The 24,577-nt window shown below is 47.8% G+C and overlaps 1 protein-coding gene across 2 annotated transcripts in view; it reads left to right on the forward strand.

Moving 5' to 3' along the window:
* LOC144688959 (ephrin-A5-like) overlaps nucleotides 1-24,577 on the forward strand; it is a 350,979-nt gene that overhangs the window by 151,616 nt on the left and 174,786 nt on the right. The gene's annotated exons all lie outside the window — the stretch shown is intronic.

The raw sequence follows: 24,577 nt of genomic DNA on the forward strand, positions 1-24,577 counted from the left end.
ACTGGAAATCAATCAGTCTCTGAAAAACCTTCTCGGCCATAAGAAGGAACATAATTATCAACCACATCCTCATTACCCCGATGTCAAGTGTGCAACAGTCACCTGTCATGAACATTTCCCTTAAGTCAGTTCTGACCACTTCAGGCAGCGAGACACTGCACTGAATAATGATAGCACTATTCCTATCGACTCTTGATTGTAGTTACTAAACACATTGACTGCTACAATGATGGCAAACACTGGGAAACAATCCTTTCATGTGGGAATCAGCTTTTCCTTTTTATGTTTTGATAAGAGCGTGGTATGTTTACATAACACAGGCCGTGAAAACTCTGGAGATAGGCTGACAAGTTTGGCACAGCATACTGAGGAGATCTTACATTCCTATCTGCAGTTAGCTGGACGCTATCAGGGAGCATGGCCAGCATTAATTTACTGTACTAGACTCTTACAGTTTGCTGGCAATACAACAACTTCTGCACTTTTTTCTATGCTTCACCCTTGAACATCATCCTCAAAGCAACCTTAACTGCTTCCCCTTTGGAGTTGTAAAGATGACACTTAAAAAATCCCTTAACTTATTACTTCATGTGAATAATTGTTAGGAATGCCTTTTAATTCTTTCCCCACTTTTCTTCCCTTCTGCCCTGTAGATGCTGGGCCACAGCTTATATGGCTATGGGCTATCCTTTAGTGCCTTGCTTACCTAGAATGAGGAAGGCGCCAGGATGTGGAGAGGTTGAGGCACCTTTCCAACACCAAATGGGAACCTGCTGTTAAGGTTAAAAGCAAAATACTGCAGATGCTGGAAATTTGAAACAAAAACAGAAAATGCTGGAAAAACTCAGCAGGTCTGGCAGCATCTGTGGAGAGAGAAACGGAGTTAATGTTTCGAGTCCGTATGACCCTTCTTCTGGGAAGAGTCATACAGACTCAAAACATTAACTCTGTTTCTCTCTCCACAGTTGCTGCTAGACCTGCTGAGTTTTTCCAGCATTTTCTGTTCTTGCTGCTGTTAAGGTTGCTTTGTGGATGAATTTCAAGGATGAACAGTATCTGAAAGGAAGCGATATCAGCACATGAGGGAGAAAGGATTCGGAGGATATGTTGATAGGGTGAGATAAAGCAAATAGAGTAGGAGGAGGCTTGTGTGGAGCATCAACAACATAGATGGGCTGAATGGCCTGTTTCTGTGCTGTAAATTCTATATATTTTAACAAATGTCGTTCATGGCAGGTGAAGCGAGAAGTCAGTGACTGTAAAGCACTTTAGAAAATTAAGAGGTTGTGAAAGGTGCGATATAAATGCATTTTTTTGATCGTGAACGGTGACCTGTCTCCTCTGCAGCTGCACTTGGGAATGTAAAGAGGTAAACTTCCGATGAGCGATAGATCTCGTGGCTTAATTGGTCCCATGTCTGGTAGGTTTCTGCTGGTGTCAGGCGGAAGTACAGAAAAGGGCGGGACAGCGCCCTGGGGTCCACATAGTGCCACCCTCTTGGGGATCTGAACTGCCTGATTATGATTCACTCTTGCCTCTGAATCAGAAGATTTTTGGTTCATGCCCACGCTGTGCATCCACTTCAGTGCCGTACTGAAGAAGTGCTGCATTGCCTGAGGAGTCAACTTGTTTGATGACATTAAACCCTATCTGCTTATTCAGGTAATTGTTTAAAAAAAAATCCCATAATATTACTTGACAATGTAGGTGAAGTCCTCCAGCTGTCTCGGCCAACATTGTTCCCTCAAGCTGTGTTGTCGTTAGCTATCCGTTTGTCTCATTTGCTGCTTTCTGTCTGCAAATTGCCCATCACATGTCCTATAGAACAATAGTGACTACACTTCAAATGTAATTAATTAGCTGTGTGCACTTTGGAGAAGCACTGAGGACATGAAAAGCACTATAGAAATGCAAGTTTTTCTTTTTTGGTGAATTATCTTACAATACAGATTACCTTAGGTGGAGAGGAGTTTGCATATTTAAGCTTTTTGTTCTCACTGTCCATTCACCAAGCACTCTGTCTATGTGACCATTTGTAAAGAAGAGAGAGCTTGCTGTCATTCAGACGAGATTGTTGCATCTCCCGTGACATTATATCTGGGTCACCTCCTTCCAGGTTCTTTGCTTTTTTTCTAAATTTATTCTCAGCGCCTTGCCAATATTTATTCCTCATTGAGCATTACACTTCAAAAACTGCTTCATTGACAGTAAAGCACTTTGAGACATCCGGTGGCTGTGAAAAGCACTATATAAATGCAAGTCTTTCTTTCTTTGCAAGGTCAGTGGTCCCTTTCAGTCCTGCATAAGCACGTAATAAGATTTTGCAGCCAGTACTGAGCATGCATCAACCAGAAGGCCTTCTCTGAATGAGCAGGAGTGGCTGCAAAGACGTGCTACTACTGTAAATGTATGCAAGTATTTTCCTGCATAGATATTGTACTTATAACTTTCCAATAAATACTGTGATCATTCATTTGAGAAACCTGAGTGAAAACCAAGAGCTCTCGTGTAGGGCATCAAGAGCAACAACGGCTCGTTAAATCAGGTAGTAGTGAGAAAGTGATATCAAAGCTTCAAGACTGTAAAAATAAACTTGCATTCGTATAGCACCTTTCATGACCTCAGGGCACCCAAAAGTGCTTTACAGCCAATGCAGTGCTTTCGAAGCAAAGTCCGTACAGAGACACACAGCTTCAAAAGCACTTCATTGGCTGTAAGGCATTTTGCGACATCCTGATGGTGTGAAAGGCGCTATATAAATGCAAATTCTTGCTTTCTCTTTTCTTCAGTGGTGCCAAGAACTGATAGTCACCCACACTGCCCCCAAATTGTAGGAAATGTCAAGGAGAAGCAATAAACAATTTGGAGAGTGTGGAGCAGTTCTCTAGAAACAAAATGAATTTGGTATAATTCGTGTACATCAGGCAATGACTTGCTTCTATGGGTTAGACATTAAATTTTGAATACATGACACATTTGGAGGGAGCAGCCAATGCTCACATCTGACGTGTTTGACAAGAAAATGATGATAATTGGCGTCTATAATATGCGGACAATTGCATGCAATGAAGTGACAGAAGGTGGGACTGACACTTCTGTTTCAAGAAGGTGTCACTGTCGAATAAAATTTGAATGGGAAATCCAGAGAAAGAATTGGGACTTGGAAGAGAGCTGGGATGAAAGGTGAGATGACAATGAGCAAGATTCATTGTGCTGTAGCTTAAGAGTGGGGCCACTGTTTCTTTATAGCCTGGTGTCAGTGTTAGGGACAGTGAGAATAACCCCCAAATTGGGCTAACAATAAAACATCTCCACATTGTGCTACATTTGGTGGGCGAGGGTAGCATTTCACAGAAGCTCCATGTGTTTTTTTTTCATGGTTAGTGGCTAACCATTGAGAATGAATCTATATCAGAGGATGTTGCAGTGATGGACAAGCTTATAACTAATGGCTTGTTTTGAGATGGCTTGCTTCGTTGATTTTTTTTTTTTTTTGTAAAAATATACTTTATTCATAAAAATCTTCAATCACATTCAAAACCATTTCAAAAACAACATTACAAGGGTACAATCCAGGTTAAACTTTTACAAAATGTATCACCAGGTGCATCAGTACAAACAATATTACAGTCATTTACAGCCTTTCATTTTGATCTGTACAGCCCGAGGGGCTCTAAACAGTTCCCAGTCTCTCGGTGCGCTGTGGTAGAAAGGTCTTAGACAGCGACCCTTCCCCATTGCGCCTTTGCGGCAGCTGCCCCAAGCTTTAGTGCGTCCCTCAGCACGTAGTCCTGGACTTTGGATTGTGCCAGTCCGCAACAATTGGTCGGGGACAACTCTTTGTGCTGGAAGACCAACAAGTTTCGGGCAGACCAAAGCGCGTCTTTCACCGAGTTGATGATCCTCCAGCTGCAGTTGATGTTTGTCTCGGTGTGTGTCCCTGGGAACAGCCCGTAGAGCACAGAGTCCTGTGTCACAGAACTGCTCGGGATGAACCTCGACAGCAACCACTGCATCTCTCTCCAGACTTTCTTTGCAAAGGCACAATCCACAAGGAGGTGAACAACGGTCTCTTCCCCACCACAGCCACCTCGAGGGCATCGTGCAGAGGGGGTGAGACTCCTGGCGTGTAGGAAGGATCTGACGGGGAGGGCCTTTCTCACCACCAGCCAAGCTACGTCTTGGTGCTTGTTGGAAAGTTCTGGCGATGAGGCATTCTGCCAAATGACTTTGACAGTCTGCTCGGGGAACCATCCCACAGGGTCCACCCTCTCCTTATCCCTCAGGGCCTCTAGGACGTTACGTGCTGACCACTGCCTGATGGACTTGTGGTCAAAGGTGTTTTTCTGCATAAATTTTTCCACCAGGGACAGGTGGTACGGCACGGTCCAACTACTTGGAGCGTTCCGCGGCAGCGTGGCCAGACCCATCCTTCGCAACACCGGGGACAGGTAGAACCTCAGCACGTAGTGACACTTGGTGTTTGCGTAGTGAGGGTCTACGCACCGCTTGATGCAGCCGCACACAAAGGTGGCCATCAGTATGAGGGCGATGTTGGGCACGTTTTTTCCCCCTTTATCTAGAGGCTTGTACATCGCGTCCCTGCAGACACGATCCATTTTCGACCTCCAGATAAAGCGGAAGATGGCTCGAGTGATCGCCATCGCGCAGGAGTGTGGAATGGGCCAGACCTGCGCCACGTACAGCAACAGCGAGAGTACCTCACACCTGATGACCAGGTTCTTACCCGCAATGGAGAGGGAGCGTCGCTCCCACATGCCCAGTTTCCTTTTCACCATAGCCACTCGCTCCTTCCAGTTTCTAACGCATGCCCCGGTCCCTCCGAACCATATCCCCAGCACCTTCAGGCCGTCAGCCCTGACAGTGAAGGGGACAAAGGATCGGTCAGCCCACTTCCCAAAGAACATGGCCTCGCTCTTCCCACGATTTACCTTGGCTCCCGAGGCCAGTTCGAACTGGTCGCAGACGTGCATCAGTCTGCGCACCGACAGCGGATCCGAGCAGAAGACGGCGACGTCGTCCATGTACAGGGAGGCTTTTACCTGAGTGCCTCCACTGCCTGGGATCGTCACTCCTCTTATGCCCGGATCCTTCCTGATGGACTCGGCAAAGGGTTCTATGCAGCACACAAAAAGGACAGGCGAGAGAGGGCAGCCCTGCCTGACTCCAGATTTAATCGGAAAGCTATCTGTTTCCCACCCATTGATTGAGACTGCGCTACTGATGTTAGTGTAGAGCAGTTGGATCCAATTTCGAATTCCCTCCCCAAACCCCATTTTGGAGAGCACATCCCCCATGTAGGTGTGCGATATTCTGTCAAAGGCCTTCTCCTGATCCAAGCTGATGAGGCAGGTATCCACACCCCTGTCCTGTACATAGGCAATCGTATCCCTGAGCAGCGCCAGGCTGTCAGAGATCTTCCTGCCTGGCACAGAGCAGGTCTGGTCAGGGTGAATCACCAATTCCAGAGCGGATTTGACCCGGTTGGCGATGACCTTGGACAGAATCTTATAGTCCATATTCAACAGTGAAATGGGTCGCCAATTTCTAATTTCCTCCCTTTCCCCCTTGTGCTTGTAGATGAGGGTGATGATGCCTTTCCTCATGGATTCTGACATGCTGCCGGCCAGGAGCATACTCTCGTACACTTCTAGCAGGTCTGGGCCGATCAAGTCCCACAGAGCCGAATACAACTCCGCCGGCAGGCCGTCGCTTCCGGGGGTTCTACTCTTCTCGAAGGACTCGAGGGCCTTAGTCAGTTCGTCAGGGGTTAGCGGTTTGTCTAGGCTCTCCCGAGTACTGTGGTCTAGGACCTCCGTGATAGAGGACAGGAAGGACTGGGAGGCCGTGCTGTCCGTGGGCTTCACGTCATACAGTCCGGCATAAAAGGATTTGCTGATCCTCAGAATGTCGGACCGTGATGACTTTACTGAGCCGTCTTCTTCCTTCAGGCTGCTGATCACAGAGCGCTCTCTGTGTACCTTTTGGAAGAAGAAACGTGAGCACGTCTCATCCTGCTCCACGGAGCGGACTCTGGAACGGAAGATGATCTTGGAGGCCTCCGAGGCAAAGTGCGAGGCTTGCTGGCCCTTCACCTCTTGGAGCTCCTCCTTGACATCGACCCCCATCGACCGCAGCCGGAGCAGATTCTGCATCTTTTCCTGGAGTCGGGACATTTCCCTCTGTTCCTTTCTAGCTTTCTGGGTGCCTTTGAGGATGAAAAACCTCTTGATGCTTCCCTTGATCACTTCCCACCAGTGTGTCAGGGACTCAAAGAGGGGTTTCACGGTTCTCCAACCTTTGTAATCCCTCTTGAGCTCCTCAATGTTCTCTGGGGTCAGCAGTTGCACATTTAGCTTCCATGCCCCCCTGCCCACCCTCAGGTCTTCCTCCAAGTGGCAGTCCGCCAGTAGGAGGCAGTGGTCAGAGAAGAACACCGGCTTGACCTCGGTGGATCTGACTGTGAATGCACGGGACACAAACAGGAAGTCTATCCTGGAACGAATGGACCCGTCTGGCCGCGACCAGGTGTATCTACGCTGCGCTCCGTCTGCAGGGTTGCTGAAGACGTCGTGCAGCTTGGCATCCTTAACTGTTTCCATCAGGGATCTGGACGTAGCGTCCAATCTGCTTCCGGCCCTGCCGGATCGTCCAGCCGCATCGATGATGCAGTTGAAGTCCCCGCCCAGAATGACCGGCCTGGAGGTCGCCAGCAGCAGTGGGAGCTGCTGAAAAACCTCCAGCCGCTCAGCCCCTTGTGCCGGGCCGTACACGTTAATTAACCGGAGTGGAGCGTTCTTGTACATTACGTCTGCTACCAGGAGTCGCCCGCCCACCACCTCCTTGACCTCGGAGACGGTGAAGTTGCCTCCCCGCAGCAGAATACCCAGGCCGGAGGAACGAGAGTCGTTTCCGCCCGACCAGATCGATGGCCCGTGGGACCACCATCGTGACCATTGCCTGTAGGAGCTGAGGTGCGGTATCGCACACTCCTGCAGAAACAACAGGTCAGCTTTGACCTTGGCAAGATAGTCCAAGGTCGCAACACATCGCGTAGTAGATTTAATGCTACGCACATTTATGGATACAATCTTTAAACCCATATTAAAGCATTTATTCTCCTACCAAACCCACTGTCTCTGAGAGTCCCAGACCTTTAGTCTGCTCCTTCATACCCGTAGTGAGCTCAAATTCCTTCACTTTGGATGGGCTGAGGTAGATCTCCTTGGCCGTGTTCTGCTCCAGTGGCATCTGGAGGTTCACGTAGTGAGCGGATTTTGAGATGACCTTTGCTGGAGAAGCTTCTCCAAAACTCACCCCCTCTGGGGGGTTGCTGTTCCCGGCTTCCTGGAGCTGGGGTGCGATGATTGCCTCACTGCTCCCAGATTCCAGGGGCTGTGGTGCACTGGCCTCCTCAGGTTGCAGGCCAAGTTGGGGTGCGCTGGTCTCCTTGTTGTCTCCAATTTTCTGGAGCTCGGGTGTCTCGTCCTCCAACGCCCTGGAGCTTTGCCGCCTCTTCTGTCGGTGCCGCTCTGGCACTTCCTCATCCGAAGAGCTGCTGCCCTTGTCATCCGTGTCGGATGGGAGACGCCTCTTGCCGCTTCTCTGGGAAACGCCTTTGCTTCTTCTTCGCTCCCTCTTACTTTTCTTGTTCTTCACCGTCCGCCACTCCCCCTGCTGCTTTTCCACTGCTGCCTCCTCCTCCATTGATTCGCTGTCCTGAGGACTGGAAGGTTCAGGGGGTAGTGCTGTTGATTGGCTCTCTGTTGCCTCAATCTCTTTCTCCACCTTGTCTCTCTCTGTGTCCTCCTTTGTCCCGTTGAGCTCCCTGGGGGCCTTGGTGGTTGGAGTGACACGGAACATTTCTTCTGCTTCCCCGTGGTCGGCTTTGGCTGCCTGTGCGTAAGTACGGCAGCGTTTGGGGCAGGTCCTGTAGAGGTGACTTGCCTCGCCACACAGGTTGCAGCACTTGGCCTGTTTGCAGTCTTTTGTCTGGTGCCCTTCCTGTTTGCAGATCTTGCAGAGGGAGGCGCTGCAGTTGGCCGCCACATGACCAGCCTTGCCGCATGAGCGACAATGCTTGGGTTGCCCAGCGTAGACCAGGTAGCCACGGTTTCCCCCGATAGCGAAACTGGAAGGAGGGTGGAAAATGGCTCCCTTACCATCGGTCTTTAGCGTGACCTTAAACAGGCGTTTGCCTGTCCAGATCCCCAAGTCGTCTCGAATCTCGGTGCCGCTCCCCACCTTATCGAAGTACCTGGTGAGGAAGGTGACCACGTCGGCGACAGGGACGAAGGGGTTGTACACATGCACCATCACCTCACGTTCCCGTTGCAACGGCAGAGAGAAGTGCGGCTCCGCCGTCAGGATCTTCATCTCCGGCAGGTCTCTCTTCTCCTCGAACACCCTCAGGAGCCGGACGCAGTCTGCCACTTGCTTGAACGTGACGTCAAAATAACCACCTTTGCGGGAGTCGTGCAGGGTGAAGATCTCCGTAGCTTGGAAGCCGCACGCCTTCAACAGGATCCTCCTGGTGAAGAAGCCCCGATCCATAGGTGATCCTCCTTCTTCGCTGTGGTTCACCGTGACTCGGACGGTGATAGGTAACCCACGGTATGAATTCGGATTGCGATTGGTTATCGCCCTTCCATCCCAACCTTGCCTTGGCAGGACCATGGTGTCGCCCCTGCAACACTACACTTGATCTTAGCCAAAAGGCCGAGAAGCTTGCTTCGTTGATAAACAAACTCGATTACGCTTGCAGTGGTTAAGATACTTGCTTTGTAGATTGTGGCTACTGACTCCTGTTGGCTCGGTTGCCACATTGCAGTCAATTTTAACTTGTAAGAAAAGGTGACATTTTGGCTCATCTTGCCCACTGGACAGGAAGGTAGTTAGCAAGGTGCTGATTGCTTAACCCGTTCCAATCCTAACCACTGTTGACACTAATTTACTGGCGGAAATCACAAATTTATGCAAATTGGTGCTTCTCACACCCAATGGGACACCGATGCTCTCTCACTGGAGCCTAACAGGGGAAAATCAGCCACTGTAGCTTTTCCATCAGGCAGACGCAGATGGTCTGAAGACAGAAGAGGCCCTTCAGGTTAGAGCAAAATGTTCCTTTGTGGACAAGGAAAAGAAGGTGTTCTCTTCCGGGCCCAACAAGGAACATCAGGATTTGCCCTGCCACCAATTTCCCACGTGTGAGTGTAAAAATCAGAGCTGGACCTTGCAGTGGGGAAATGAGGAAACATTTGTGCACACAAGGGCTGGTAGAATTTTGGATCCCTTCCTTCTGCAAGCGGCAGCTGGTGATAGCTCCTTATTAATTTTGAGTCTGAGATTGATAAATTTTTGTTATCCAAAAGTATTAAGGGATGTCGGATAAAGTTGGGTCTCCTCCTGTTCCTATGCTCCAAGGTGTGCTACTCTAAAATATTGAAGTGACTGCTCTCTAATTGAAACTGTTTGGAAACTCAATGGCCCATAACTTCCAATCTCATGGGCAGCATAACTGGGGGGTACCCCAAAGGTGCGATGGGGAACCCCTCCACCTGTAGCACCCCACCTCGCCCCAGATGTTCCCAGCTACAATTTGCTAGGCAGCTGCCCTGAAAGTTCAAACTTCCGAAGGGTAATTTCCCTGCAATGGGAACTATCCAAAGATGTGATTTAAATGGCAAACTTCAGATGGTCCCAACTCTCTTACAGTAATAGTTACCCAGAAACTTTTAGAAGAATTAAAACCGCTCCTAACCCTGCGTAACTATTGCACTGACCTCCACCGACACCCCACTGGAGATCCAATTATCCCCCACCCCTCCACGAAATGCCTCTAAACCTCCACGGGACGCCCCACACCCCACCAACTCCTTGTGCGACTCCCTTCCCAAACCCCTCTGACCTCTCACGGGACGCCCTGACAACTTGCCATCCCCCAATAGCCCCCAACTCACCCTCTTCTACGGCCCCCCAACTACGCCCCCAACTCACCCAACTACTCAGCGACCCCCCTCCCTCCGTCATGGGACACACTGACCCCGCCCCTGACCTGAATGGAACATCCCCGGCTACAACCCGCCCCCAACTATGCCCCCGACGACTACAACCCCCCCCACCCTGCCCCCGGACTACCCCACACCATTCCCCTCCCAACCACCTCCCTGAACGTGTCTCACAGGATGCGCTAACCCCGCCCCTGACCTGAATGGGATACCCTGACTACAATCCACCCCCAACTACATTCCCCCCACTGACTACCTGACTAGTTGCTATGGCCCCTCCGACTACGGCGCCCTGACTATGCCCCCTCCCCCGAATATGACCCCCTGACTGTGACCCCCCCCCAACTGCACCCCTTCCCCTGTCTATGCCCCCTCCCCCAACTGCATCCCTGCCCTCAACAACGACGCCCTTGACCACGCCTCCCCGATTATAACCCCCCACACTACCCCCAGCTACACCCCCTCCCTGACTTGCCCCACCCAACTACGTCCCACCCGACTACACCCCACCTGACTACGCCCCCTCCCCTGAATACGCCCCCTCCCCTGAATAAATCCTCTTCCCCCTCTACGTCCTCCCCCGACTACACTCCCCGCACAAACTCCGCACCCCTGACTACGCCACTCCCTAACTAACTATGTGTCTCCGACTATACCCCCCAGCTACACCCCACTGAATCACCCGACCTCAGCGCCCCCGTCCCCCCAGAACGCCCAAAACCCCACCCCCCGCCGGCAAACCGCCCACCCAACCACCCCGCCCACTGAACACCCGAGGGAGTCTTGCAATCAGAAACTATATTACGAAGAAGTTAATCCAGTTTGACTCCAGAGTGCTTTCTTTCAGTTATAATTTAAATGAATATTGTTTAACTAACAAGCATTGGAGAAATAATCGCGGAAGTTAATTCATAGTGGTTAGTGAAGCTGGCAGCACGCAGGACTGAACTAAATGCCAATAAATACTGTCATTAACCTGAAATACTTCATTTTAATGATGTATGTCAATCCTGCTCACTTAGGCTGCCAATTTCCCCTCCCAGTCTGTTTTCCCCCTTTGTGCCACCTGCTCTTGCTGTTTTAACAGAAATATCTTTTACAAAAAACAAACTTGAATAAAATTGGAATCGCTTTTCCCCTTTTCCTCCCTCACTTCCTCACTCATGATAAGAACACAGCCGACAGGCACCCACCGGCAACGACATAGCACCTCAGCTGAGCGATGGCGATTAGCGGCAGGCTCTTTGACTGCAAAGGGCGTCACCGTCATACCCGACCCGATTATCACCCAACGAGCAGAGTAACTGGCAAGAGAGAAAGGGAGATAGCCCCGAACAGGACCTAAAATTGGATATTAAACGTGTACTCTCTTATTGTTTCTAACCTCCCCTGGTACATGTGATATTTCGTCGTCTTATTTCAGAGCAGGCTAAAAGCCAAAAGTGACATCCTGGGTGGAACTTTACCCGTCTGAAAGATAACCGAGGGGTCGGGTCAGTTCCAGGTCCTGCCCTGCACTGGTCGGTATTCAGCGCAATCTTAGGGGAGGCTGCCTCCAAATTTTCTGATCGGAGGGCCTGCAGCTTTGGCAGGGGATGGCACTCCCACTGGCTGAAATAGGCGCTGCCCACTGTCGGAGGGGGAACCCCGAGAGCGCCTCCATCTTGATGCCACCTCTGAAGAGGTTTTCCACTTGTTTAATAATGAACTGTGGCCACGGCTGCCAGACCAGCACGGTGGAGGGGAAACCTCGCCACAGGATGGCCTCCCGCCTCACTATCTACCACCCGGTGACCCATGTGCCTCTGGTGGGCCGTTAAGTGTGGAAAGCTTCGAGGGTTCGCTGTCTGGCCACACGCAAGCCGTCTCCAGGCATCTGGGAGGGCCCTTGCTGCTTCCACCCATTGGCTGCAAGTGGGAACCTGTCTTCCCACCGACCTGATGCCAGGGGTGAATCTGGGACAGTCCCGGAATTTGGCTTTCAATCCCATGTCCCGGGCCTGCGCTTCCTGGGACACCATTTGTCCCGGATTTATTTTAGGTCTGAATCTTTTGTGCTGCTCTGCATGTACTGACCCGAGCCTGCACAGCCATGACCGAGCATTGGCCGGCACTCTGCTCTGAGAGTTGCTTGGCTTCAGCAGCTGGTGACCTAGGTTGGGGCTGCATGGTGTCCAGCAGATGCCTGGGGTTGCGAGGGGTGGGGTGGGGGGTGGTCCCAGCTGGCGGCAGCAACCTCAGACCTGATTTGGGTTGGTTCCAAAGTGGGGTCAGGCGGCAGGGGCAGTATGTGGCCCGAGTCCAGGCACAAACTGACCCCCTCCCCTGCTCCTGCTGCTATGGTCATGGCAGCCGCTCCCCACTGCCCACACCTACGGTCCTTGAAGCACCATCCCCTACCAGCAACCCCCGACATCCCATTCCTATGTTCCAAGCAGTATCTCCCTCCCTCAGTGGTCATGCTGGCTTGGGTAGGGTCTCTCCAGTAGCATAGAAATTAGCATTGGCAATAGCAGTGCATGAAGCTCAACTCTGAGGTGACGTTGCTCTGTTTGCTATTTTAGTCTAAATGTTAATTCACTTAAAACAAACAGGTACTAAAATAGCAAAGGATTGTTGTACAAGTATGTTAACATTGACCATAATCAGTTCTGACCTATCGTTAAGCAGTAACTCAATATTGTGATGATTCAATGCAATATTTTTGACTGTTTTGTTCGTGAGAAACAGTTAAAAGAAAAATATTGATAACGCACTATTAGGTTGCACAATCACTTTTAACACGATGGGCTAGGTTTTTTAAATGACCACACAGACCTTTAAAAATGGCGGATGGGACATGGATGCGGAAGGCCTGCCCCCATTTCCGACTGATCCAATTTTTGCCAGTAGGGATGAGGAGGCAGGGTGTGACTAGCACTGGAGGGAAACCCAAATTCAGCAGGGCCACTTGAACTCAGTGCTGACTTCAAACAAACACCATTCTGGCTGTTACAAGGACCTTAATCCATAGTGTTGGAGTCACAAGTTGATGGAGTAGACGTAAACACTCTTGAAGGTCTGTATAACTGTCATGATCTGAAGTTTTTTAAAAATTCCACGCTCTTTAAACATGAAATAACAGGCTGCATCTATCGGTGAGAGTTTAGAAAAAAAACCCCTCTGCTCTACTGCTTCAATTGACAGGCCATCTGGTATAGGTTAAAAAAAAGTAGCATTTGGTCATGCAGTATCAATAGAGCTCTTTGTTTACATTTTCCCCACAGTTAGCATTATCTCATTATGAATGCTCGGATGAGCCTCAAAAGCTACAATGATCTCAGCAGGGGACTTTAAGTTCGATTAAAATTTAAAGGCCGGAATTTTCCAGCAAGCCCCTCCCAACCCCCTCGCCGTGGCAGGTTCCCCCGTGGTGGGGCTGGCAAGCCATTGAAATTCACATCGGCGGGACCGGAAGATCCTGCTGGCATGAGCTACTGGAAAATTCTGTACAAAAAGTCTATTAAAGGACTCACTGTCTTTGAGGTGGGATCTGAATAGAAATGTGTTTATTTTTATAAGAGGTTAACTACCTGAGGAGATTTAAAAGCTTTGAATCTCTCTTTATGAATGGGAGCTGTACTAGATAGAAGTTTTCTTTTCATCTCCACATTGCTGCTGAGGTCTGCCTCTTTTGGATACTGGGCAAGTGGCTATCATGGTGGATTGGAGGGTATGAGGGGCCATGTAGGGTGGTTGGGAACATGAGTTGATAAGGGTAGTCTGAAGGGCCATTGGGGTGGGTGGGGAGGTGCGAGTTGGCATGGAGGGTAGGAGAGGGTGGTGAGGAGTGAGGGCCTAAAAACTTCTAAAGTAACTGGCACAATGCCCCAGAGAACTAAAGTGGGCCTTCTAACCAGCGTGGGCCTGTACTCATCTGCCCCTGTGGTAGCCAATGCTGTGCCTCTGGGATGAACGAGCCCGACTATATCCTGCACCCGACACCATCGCCCCTGCCCATCCTGGGAGCGAAAATTGTGCGTTCGGTGTCCTTTTCAACAAGGTGGAAATTTTCCACTTTGACTACCTGTGTCGGAAGCCAAAATCTGGCCCGTTGGATCATTAGATGTCCGTCTTAACAACAATAACTGAAAATCTTATGTTCAGTTGATTCCCTCTTATAAAATCTCTTTTGAGGGGAATAATTCTGTTTTTTTTAAGTTTCTGAAGAGTTGCTCAGAAGATTCACCCCCACCTTAAAATGACATTCCCACAAAGCCTCATAAAACGATGCTCATAATGTCCTTCTGATGACTGACTGTTAATGAAGAGATTGCGAGAAACATATGGAACTAATTGAGCATATCTCAGTATCTAAAGCACGGTGTGGAGAATGCAGACTTTAACCTCTTATAATTTGTTGACTGGATTCAGTGACACTTTCCACAGTCTTAAAACATAGGGTTGGTGGCTATTTAATACAAAGAAAAAATATTTAATAGGCTTTACAATGAACAGTTGGACCTCTAAAGTTTCATTTGAATCCAATCTCCAATTGATTTATTTTTAAATCAGAAAAACTAAACGGTTAATCAATGTAGCCTTGCTGAGAGCAGTAATATGCTTTAATTGGTGTAGTGCTGCTGATATTACAATTCAGTGATTAAAAAGACATTACTGCATTATGGATCATCTAAGGTCTAGTATTGACTAAGTTAAGTACGTGTCACAATGTTATTGGCTGTAGACACTCAGTAAACTGCATCGGAACTCTTGGCTAGTTCTGACTGCGTTCAGCTTGGGTAGGGTTCGTGTCACAACTATTCAGTCCTGATTAGGGTTGCCAGCTCTGGCCTGGTGTATTCCTGGAGGTTACATGATGTGATCTGTTGTCGGGCACCACCACCCACCCCCATATTTACCCCACTCGGTTGAACAGCCTCTATTCTCCAATGTTCGATATTTTTATATCTAATAAACAGAAGTGTTGAAAGAAAATGAATAAAGAAAGCAAGCCTTGCATCCTATCGAGCCTTTTACAGCCACCAAATGTCTCATAGTATTTTACAGCCAATGAAGTGTTTTTTAAAGTGTAGTCACTGTTGTAATGTAGTAAACATTGCAACCGACTTATGCACAGCAAACTCCCACAAACAGCAACGTGATAATGAGCAGTTAATCTGTTTCTTTTGTGATGTTGGTTGAGGGATAAATGTTGGTCAGAACACCGGGGATAACTCCCCTGTTTTTCTTCGAAATAGTACCATGGGATCTTTTACATTCACCCAAGACGGCAGATTTAATGTCTCATTCAAAAAAAAAAGTACCTCCAACAGTGCAGGGGTCCCTCGATACTGCACTGGTGTGGAAAAAAAATGCACACCGTTTTTTTTGTAATGTCCCTATTATTTTCCGGCAGTGATTTTTCGCAGCAGTGCTGAGGCGATTAATCTTTAATTGCCGGAGACTCCAGAAAATTCCTGGAGGGTTGGCAATCCGGGTTTTGGCACTGAATTGGACACAGCTGAATTCTAGAGCGCCAGCTGGAATGCCAAGTCCTTTCAAAGTAGGGGCAGCATCTGTCACAGTTTCCTTGTTTCAGATACTGCAGTTTCCTGTTGTACAAGAGTCCTTCAACCACCCAGAAATTGCTGGGGGAATAACGGTACCCACCATTGTCACCACGTAAATAAACCCAGCAACGTGTGGCCAGGATGAGATATGCAACAAGTTCCGATCCATTGTAGATTGCTGGACGGTTGTCGCCGCTCCTTAGCCTTTCCAAAACCAAACAAGTTACCATCTCACTGTGAGCCTCCCCATTGTGTGTTGTCGGTTAATTGTTGGGTCTGCAGCATTGATACAAATGAATCTCATCGTAGCCATATAGGGCTGCTAACTCATGTCATAAGGTCTGTGTTAATGATGTGACTTATGGTCCTAAAGAAACTCAACCTTGAAGGCCCAGCAAGAAAATGCAGGGAGTAGAGCAGCACTTCCCAAACTATTTTCCAGCATGGTGCCATTTTAACACTTGAAAATTAATGTGGCCCCAGATGTCAACAAAAACAAAACAATTAGGTTGCTTAATAACATTCAGTGTAAAATTATTAAAGTTCGCATGTTAGAGGTCAACATTATCATACTTCAGATAAATAAGAAAATCTGTGTTTTTAAAGTACTTTGTAAAAGTGTTATTATTTTATGTACTCATCAATCCAATACCCCACTCTAGCTCATGGACCGTGGCCAGGAAGCAGCAGAAGTGTAGATTGAGGATCCTGAGGTGGCTGATGTTTGAGCCTAGGTCATTCCGCAGCCCCATGATGATGGGGTTGGGCTCAGTCAGGCCATGCAGCTCAGCAGGGTGGCAATTCCATCAGGTTCATGGTCGGGGCCAGGCTTTATGAGGAAGATGGAGTGCTTCTGAGCAGGCATATCACATAACATGCTACAGTTACTGGCCACTGAGGTTTTAGCCGAGCTCTTCAGATTCCTCGGTGACAGAAGACTCCGCAAAGTGGCCCGGAGAGCGAGCCCGAGAGACGAGCAGGGTTAGGGCAGGTCCAGAGGCTGCCTGGGCCTTGATGTGGGTACAGGACACAGTCTCAGAGGAGGGGAAACTCACAACCCCATTTGCTGTTCCTGCAACACCAATGGACCAATGGGGTTTTCGCTTGGGAAACACAGCAGTAGAGCGTTCCTGAGTTTTTAAGTTTCAGTTTATTTTCTTATTTTTCCTTCCTGCCTTTGTTCTCTTAACCCACTTTCTCTCCCTCTCTTTATTTCTCCTTATCTAATTTGACTCATTCACCCTGTTTTTTTCCCTCGGCCAATTGCTCTGTCCCTTTATCCTTCAATTTCATCAATATGGAGATAGATAGACCATTGGACCCGATCATCAGAAAGTCACCGATGCTCTGTTGACCTTGTGTTATCAATTTGCAATACTATTTATACAAGCTGAAGGGTGGAGTTTGCTGTGTGATGCCGTCCTCCTCAGTTTGTGGGCTACTGCTGTTGTATTCACTGAATTGTTGCGGAAAACAGTCAAACTGGAAAACCACAAATATTCCAGTTGACAGATTAGCAGTGATAATTGGGGTGATGGGGAAGAGGGAGGGAGGCGTTAGTCAATGCTTTAAATGGGTGTAGTCGAACGCTTGTACCACGTGAACGCATCACAGCGCGGAGGCCCAACTGATTTTCTCTTGATGTTTCCAGAGCACAAAAACGCTTACACTAAAGTGACCCCAGTTAATATACATTTACTGGATTAACGGGAAAAATAAACCACTTTTTATATCCAGCTGTTCACTCTGTACATTGTGCAAATCAGCAGGGACCAGGGCACATGCTGGACTGAATGAAACTAGTTAAACAAGCATCGGTTGAAAGATCATTGACCTGAAATGTTAACTTTGTTTCTCACACATGCTACCTGACCTGCTGAATATTTCTAGCATTTTTTTGTTTTTGTTTCGGATTTCCAGCATCCACAGTATTTGGCTTTTGTTGCTAATGAAAGAGCCTCTTTGAGATCCCCGTGGCCCCTTAGAAACACAAAGCCGTAGTTACGACACAGAAGACGCAATTAAATGACTCACATTTTCTTATTTAATTTAGTACCTCCAGCAAAAATACTTCCATGTTGCTCAATACTTCCTGTGTGTGATGCTTCCACCAGCAACAGGAAGAAGGTAAGAAGTTGCATTAATATAGCACCTTTCACAACCTCAGCACTGTACAGCCAATGATGTAGTGCGTTCACTATTGCCACATAGGAAACGTGGCAGCAAACTTACGTACAGCAAGGTCTTGCACACAAACAGCCAAGAGACATATAACCAGATTATCTGCTTTAGTGAGGTTGCTCGGGTGATAAATATTGGCCAGGATGCCGGGGATCCCTCCCCTGCTCTTCTTCAAGATAGTGCCATGGTATATTCTGCATCCAGCTGAGAGGGCAGATGAGGCTTTGGTTTAAAGTCTTAACCAAAAGGCCTCTGTCAGTGTAGCCCTTGATCTCCAGACTATATTTTTGTGCTCAAGTCCTCTGGTGGGATTTGAACCCATGACCTTCTGACTCAGGCCTGAGAGTGCTAGCAACTGAGCCTCAGGATTTTGTAACTGCAGTTGGGTCTGGAAGTATTGAATCTGTGGCTAGAAAATAAGGCCAGAGAACCTCCGTACTGACGCTCCACAAAGAACAGTGACAAGTTGCATTTATGTAGTGCCTTTAACATGGTAATATGTCCCAAGGCACTTCACAGGAACATTATCAAATACAATCTGACACCATGCTACATAGGTGCCATGAGACGGGTGACTAAAAGCCTGGTTAAAGAGGTAGGTCTTAAAGAGTGTCTTGAAGGAGGAAAGAGAGGCCAAGAGGTCTACAGAGAAGCGATTGACCTGGTAGGAGCAGTACCTCAAAGGAGCGCCGTATTTTGGTTTCGCTGAAGGCCAGTTTCTTTCAATTACCATCAAGGTTTTAAATAATATTGAACGATTAGCAGAGAATTGCCTTACCTCTTCTGATCCACACACGATTTCGAGGAAGAGGAGGGGAATTACCCTGGTGTCCCATTGCTGTTTATCCCTGGATCAACATCACTAAAACTGATTATCTGATCATTATCACCTTGCTATTTATGGGAGCTTGCTGTGTGCAAATTGATTACCACATTGGTACAGTGACTACACTTCAAGAAATACTTCATTGGCTGTAAAGTGCTTTGGGCATCCTGTGGTCAGGAAAGGCACCAAAAAAGTGCAGGTTTTTCTTTTTTAATTAGATGATTCTGGAGTCTAACCGTTTCACAGTTGACACAATAATCATGTGATGAGTAGCAATATAATTAAAGGAACCAATCAATAAATCATTATTCTTGACTGGTAGCAATATGAAAACTCGGGTTAATCCTGCAAAATCACAACCAGTTTTAAGCAGGGCAAGGACTGGTGGGAAAGTCCCAGGAAACTATGGCACACTCCATTATTATCTCTTTCTCTTGCACCACTTAAGGGACGCTACAATGTGCTAATACAATAGTGCGACTCTCCAGGAAAATCAGTGCCTTTGTATTGATGAATCCCTCCGAACTCCACAGCCTCTGGAAAGATTAATTGTTTACATCACACCACCTTCCCCTCCCCCATGGGAGCATCTTGGACCCAAAGATGAGAGAAATTTGGAAAGCTCCAGTCCAATAGGTTAAATACAGTAATTCAGAGTGGTTCCATAATGGCAATATTGATTAGTCTCACTGTGTGAGTGCTTTCCTTAATGAGGACTAATGCTAATGAGGGATGATCTTACTGAATTACAGCAGCTGCCTTAAGCCCGTTGAGATTTGTTTACCAGGCAAATGACTGCACAAAGATAGCTGTAGGTTAAATTACTGGCTTGTTTCCCTAATGATATATTTTTATCCTCCATACTGAGTAGTTAATCTCCTCATATGGAGGGGTTTAAGGCGATCCAAAACTGACCTCAAAAGAAGGAGAAATATTTCAATAATCTTAACTGGGGGTATCACAGTGACTGGAGGAGTATTAAAGCAATAAGATGACACTTGACATACATTGTTAATCCTTTGAGCATGCAATTTTACTTGTATCTTTCACAATACACAGGACCCAGCTTTGCTGTAAGGCTCTCATTTATATAACACTAATAAACCTATTGGATCCTAACTTTATCATGCTCTACCTAATGCGATGTGACTGGTTGCTTGCTAGAGAACACTATCAGAGCAATTATTTTGACTTCATGTTCCTTTGTGAAGGATTGCACCTTCTGAAGGTTATATCAGAAACTCAGATCCAATTTTCTACCTGGCAGTTTAGATATTTGGGACATTACGTGCAACGTTCCGAGTTTTCGGATGTGTGCTCCCACTGGATGAGATTCCATACCAAGGGTGATAAACTAGGAAGTTAGCTCTCCTCTGTCACTCTGCATAATATGACAGGCTCCTTATTGCCAGATAATAATGGTGGACAGAATGTGCAGGGTATGATTTTATTTTGACATATGAGTGCTATTTAGAAGTACTCTAACTCTGAAGTGATCGCCTTCCTTTATATCCTCCTTCTGATTTGCTCTACTTTTCCTCCAGTCCAGAAGATGAACGTTCAATTTGAGCGCAGTTCCGTTGGTGCTGGCAAGCCTCAGGTGTCTCCATTGCCAGTTTGTTCATTCTCAAGTGTGAACTGTGATGATCAGGCTATTCAGCTTTAGGGCATTGCAGGACTGGAATGTGCACACCTGTGGACTTCGGGGAAATACAGGGAAGTCTGAAGACATTGGCCAGAATTTTCTGTTCCTCTCGGCATCGGGTGTCATGGCGGGCGTGAGCGGACAATACTGTGGGAAGGCTAAAAATTGGTTTCACGACGTCGTGAAACCAGTTTATGATCATCCGCTCCACCTGTCAATGGAGGGCCCCATTTCCCACTGCAAGACATTGGGAACATCATTTCAATACATCTGCCTATAATTATAACCCTTGCCCGCCGGACTCATCTCCCCGCGCTGGATCATCTGGGACGAGTTTCACAACTGTACATAAGCGACGTGCACTTGGCGAGCTGCACTATGCTCAGGACTTCAAGGTTTGTTTGCCTACCTTGCTTCAGTCAGCACGCGCAGTCATCAGGGCCAGGCTTCGCAGGCAGCACCACATCACTTTTAGGCGAGCTCACAGGTAGGTCCCTACCCACCAGACCAGCCGTAAGGGTGGCTTTTCAACAGCTGAAGAGCAAGCGTTTGTTTGGGGAATGGGGAGAAGAGGCCTCAGGCAAGGGAAGAGGCTGCAGGGCAAGAGCGGTACTGGGGAAGTGGGGTAATCCAGGGTGTGTGTGGGGGCACATGTTGCTCTGTACATATGGCCTCAAGGCGATGAAAGCTGAGGAGGCAGTCTCCAGAGGAGATGAGGCCAGATGGAGATGTGAGTGTGTGTGTGAGAGAGTGAGTGGTGATGTCCCTTGAGCTGGCAGTGAGTGAGATGCCAGTGAATGTGTGATGGGCTTGTGTGTGTGTGAGTTTAGAGTGATGAGATGGTTGCCTTACCCTGGTGGCTCGGATGAGATCATTCATCCTCTATCTGCACTGGATGACCAACCTCTTCCGTGCAGCATTGGCACTGATCACCACTGCCATCGCCTCCCAAGCCGGAGTGGTGAGATTGCTGGACCGCCTGCGGGCAGAGCGGGGGTGGGGGACATCACGATGGGCCTCCAAAAGGCTTTCCAGCGACGGGTCACTGAACTCTCCATGTCTTCACTGGAGCAGTCCTGGGCTGCAAGCGTTGAGAACTGTGTGTGGCTGCAGTTCATATATGGCACCCGGAGTGAGGAGACGGTGAGGTGACGGCGTGGCGGGCGAGTCAGAGGCTGCCGACCAGCGAGACAGCGTGTTTCCTGTGGCTGCATAATTAATGAGGCAGGAAGTGGATGACACGGAGTAAAAAAGGTGCCAATATGGCTGGTTCAGCCCCCCCACCCACCCCGTTACCGCACTTGGTGCAAATCTGGGATGATTGTGCCCGTTGTTTTCGATCCCCATTCCAAACTCTGCTCCCCAGCTACCTGAGTTCAAGCCACTCTGTTCACAATCTTGGTGTCACGTTTGACCTTCCGGCCTCATATTTGTGCCACCACCAAGACCACCTATTCCCACCACTGCAACATCACCCAATTCTGCCCATTTCTCACCTAGTCTGCTGCCAAAACCCTCATCCATTCCTTTGTTACCTCTAGACTCGACTATTCCAACACACTTGGCTGGTCTCCCACATTCCACCCTCCGTAAACTAGAGATTATCGGAAACTCTAGTGCCGGGGTCTTAACTCGGAGCAAGCCCCATTGACCTTTCAACCCTGTGCTCGCTGACCTACTCTGGCTGCGGGTCAGGCAACATCTTGATTTTAAAATTCTCATCTTTGTATTCAAATCCCTCATGGCCTCTATCTCTTTAATATATTTCAGCTGTTTCGCCCTCTGAGATATCTGTGTTCCTCTAATTCTGGCCTTTGTACATCCACCATTGGTAGTTGCCTAGACCCCAAGCTCTGGAATATCCTACCTTCACCTCTCCCTCTCGACCTCACTTTCCTCCATTATACATACGTTCCTTAAAGCAAAGCTCTTTGACCACGCTTTTGGTCAGCTGGCTAAGTATCTCTTTATGCTCAGTTGCTTGGTGTCATACTTTGTTTTGTAATGCTCCTGTGGAGCACCTTGGGATGTTTTAATACGTTAAAAGGCGCTATATAAAGATAGGTTGTTGTTGGTGGTAGTTATTGGTTCTTGATCAGGATTCATTGATTTCTGTTTGGGAAGGGCTTTTTGGGATATAGAACCAAAACAAATAGATGGAGTTAAGATACAGATAAACTTTGATCCAATTGAGCAAACTTGATGAGTTGAATATTTGTAAGAGCAGGAACGCCCATCGATTGCCCCCACTTACGATGGTGTGAACACTGCAGCCATTTGCGATGCTCTTAGTACTTCCCCAACTGAGATGATTTTAACTTGGGACAGACCAGACATCAAACCTGTGTCCTTCCTGATGTGTTTGACTCTGAGCCCACACCACGTGGTGCAGTTAGCAGTGCAGCTGTTATGATAAAGGATAAGCCAAATATCCCATTGAGCCACTGGCTGAGCAGCTAAAGTATCATATCCTGAAATACTAAAAACAATCGCTTTGAAAAAGAGGTTCAGCCACAGTGTAACACGCAGGGGTCAATCTTTTGAAACAGTCAGTGAATGAAGTATTCTGTTTCGGTCAGGAATTAATTATAGGATATTTTTTGCTTTCTCGGTGGTGTTGGGGAGGGGTGGGGTGCTGAGACAACCCGCCCAGTGGAAATGTCAGCAGAGCAGTAAGATTGGGATAAATGTTACTGCACACAAGCTGTCTGGGTCAGCTTGCTACCCCCCCCACCAACCCCTTTATTGCCAGATATTTGTAACTCGTATCTGAAAATCGGTCGAAGGTTGGGAATTTAATACCTGCCATCTTGTGACATAGTGCGCGTGAGCAGCAGTTTGTGTTACAGTATCTCAGAAGGTACTTGACCCCCACACAGAAATCAAAAATGACCCCTTTGACCAATAGTGCCTACAAAGCAAGCATTGTCAATCGTCAGTGCAATTAATGGCTGGTTGAGCAAGCTCTCCATGTGAAATAAATGTTCCAAATAACAGTGGCCCATTTGTCAGATTCCAAATTCCAAGGCCCACCTTTGTCATCATACGAAATACAGACACGGTCTACAATTATTTCATGCTGATTGATTTGAATGTGTTTACCGATAAGCGCCCCTTGCCCTAATTCGGAGCAGCGCAGGAAGACCGGCTACTGAATTCATTAAACCGGGGATAGATTTGTTTTAAAAACACATTTGCCATGAAAAAGTATTAGAATAAAGTGAGCTGGTGCTTTGGGTTGTACTCCAGGGGTTTCCAGGGTCTCGGTGCTGTAGTCACAGGGAATAAGATTGTAAGTGCTCTGAGGTTACATAGAGAAAGCTGTGGAAGTGATTTCATTCATGACCCTTTCACAGCTGTCGGTAAGAGGAGACCTTTATCTTGTCCCACGGACCCCACCCCCTCCCAAGTTGGAGTCCAATTTGGGTCTCCTCAGGCAAAGGAGAATGGACGAATGCTTGAACACAGTATGCCATTCAAGGAACTGGAATATCCAGCTGTGTATTCCTATGCCTATGCTTGATATCGTAGAGATCCTCACTTAACAAACAAAGGGACAGCGCTGTTGTACAGTGTATTACTCGTACTGTCCCAATGCAATATAGCAAAAATCATACAAGACAATACAACCTAATGTCACAGCACGATGCATCTAGTTTGCTGCTCTTTGTTGATCAACCTGGTTTCAGTTGGTGACATTCTTAGCCCTTACCTCGCGTCTTACAGTAGACTGACACTCAAACTGCTTGAGGTGTAGTCTTTCAGATGAGACATTAAATCAAGGTCATCTGCTCAGCCAAGCTTATATGAAAGATCCCGAGGGGTGGAGGAAGTTGGCCCAGTGTCCTGACCAACATTCGCCCCTCAACCAAGGCTACCAAAAGCAGATTGTCTGGGCATTTATCTCATCCACTGTTTGTGGGATCTTGCTGTGCATGAATTTGGCTGCTGAGCTCACCCACAAAGCAATAGGAATTCTTTAGCTGTGAAGCTTTTTGAATGATTCTGAGGGCGTGAGCGGTGCTATAGAAACTAAAGTGCTTTCTTTCTCTTAGACTGGTCAGAGCTCGGAGAAAGAACTTGCATTTATATAGCACCTCATCGTAATGCCACAAGATGCCTTTGCCTGCGACTTGGAGGGGAACGTTGTGTTTCCATGTGCCAGCTGCCCATAATTTCTAAGTGGGTTTAGGAGTTGCTTGTATATAGTACACTCCAACCGCTTTGCGCTGTTGGTGGAGTGAGTGAATGTTTAAGATGGTAGATGGTGTGCTGATCAAGCAGGCTGCTTTGTCTCCGATGGTGATGAGCTTCTTGAGTATTTTTGGAGCCGCACCCATCTAGG

This window comes from Cetorhinus maximus, chromosome 13 (assembly GCF_964194155.1).
Source record: "Cetorhinus maximus chromosome 13, sCetMax3.hap1.1, whole genome shotgun sequence".
In the NCBI taxonomy this organism is placed as follows: domain Eukaryota; kingdom Metazoa; phylum Chordata; class Chondrichthyes; order Lamniformes; family Cetorhinidae; genus Cetorhinus; species Cetorhinus maximus.